The following is a 1,682-nucleotide window of genomic DNA, read 5'->3' as shown; positions in this document are numbered from 1 at the left end:
TATTTATATTGTATATATATGAAATTTTGATTATTTATATATGTTATATAGTATATCTTTATATTTTATTTTTATATATTTAATATTTAAATTATTATATATATATATAAAAAATTATGATTTTTATTATATTTTATTAAAATATATATGTTTTTTAAAATTTTATAATATATATTAAAAATATTATTTTGGGAATTTTAAAATATATATGTAATTATATATATATATATGTTAGTAAGTATATATATATAAAATTATTAATATTATAAATATATATATATATATGTGTGTGTGTGTGTGTGGTGTGTGTGTGTGTGTGTGTGGGTATACATAATAATATATATATATTTATTTTATATATATATATATACATATATATAGGTATGTATGTATATGTATTTATATATGTATAAATGTACAAAATTATACATACGTATATAAAAATTTATTATATGCGCGCGCGGCGCACACACACACAACCGCACACACACACACACCCACACAAACACCACAACACACACACCCACACACACACCACACAAAAACCCACCACACCCACCCCCAAACACACACTCACACACACACACACCCACACACACAACACACACACACCATTATTATATATATATATATATAAATATTATTATATATATATAATAATATATGGGGCGAGAGGAGAGAAGGATGAGACCACGGGGGCTCAAACATGAACATACCGTAAAAAAAAAAAAAAAAAAAAAAAAAAAAAAAAAAAATTTTATTATAATTTATATTTTTTTTTTGTGTGGGGTGTGTGTGTGTGTGTGTGTGTGGTGTGTGTGTGGTGTGTGTGTGTGTGTGTGTTTGTGTGTGTGTTGTGTGTGTGTGTGGGGTTTGTGTGGGTTTTGGGTGGCATATATTTTTTATAATACGTATATTTTATATAAAATATATATATTTTGTTACTTTATATACATTAATTTAATTATATTATTATTTTTTAATATATATATATTATATATTATTATATTATATATATATATATATATACACATACTTATACAATACAGGGATACATATAAGCATGTTATCTGATGTTTGCACATATGAATGTATGCTTTTAAGTGCATGAATGAATGAATGAATGAATGCGCTCGCACGCATGCATTTAAGGTCAAAAGCTTTAAACCGAGGGTGTCAGACGCGCGGCCCCGGGCACATTGCTATTTAGTTTTGCGCCGGCCCTTTTAAAATGATTAATTAAGTTTCTTACACTTTTTACTTACATTTTTTTTTTTATTCATCGTTTTTTTGTAAGAACGAAATGGTCGTTTCCGCCAAAAATCATGATTAATGGTGCAGTATACGGGGAAAAGGGAAAAATTTTCCCCCCGGGGGAAATGATTTTTAAGCCTGCTTTTGACCCGCACAACACCAGTGACAAAAAAAAAAGTATAAAAATTCCGGGCGATGAAACAAGGTATCGATTAGCCGTAAGGTGATCGGATCCACGCCTCCCCCCCCGCCCCCCGCCCTGCCTTCCTCTTAGCCTTCTACCTATTCTCCTGTCTCATCGTCCTCCTGTTCCCATATCTCCTTCCTCCTCCATCCATCTCTTTTTCATTTTCCTTATCCCTCTTTCAGTCCTCCTCCTCCTTTTCCCGTCCTATCGCCCTCCTGATCCCCCCCCCCCCCCCCCCCCC

The sequence above is a fragment of the Penaeus monodon genome, chromosome 16 (assembly GCF_015228065.2).
Source record: "Penaeus monodon isolate SGIC_2016 chromosome 16, NSTDA_Pmon_1, whole genome shotgun sequence".
Lineage (NCBI taxonomy): Eukaryota > Metazoa > Arthropoda > Malacostraca > Decapoda > Penaeidae > Penaeus > Penaeus monodon.
Note: the sequence above shows the minus strand (reverse complement) of the source record.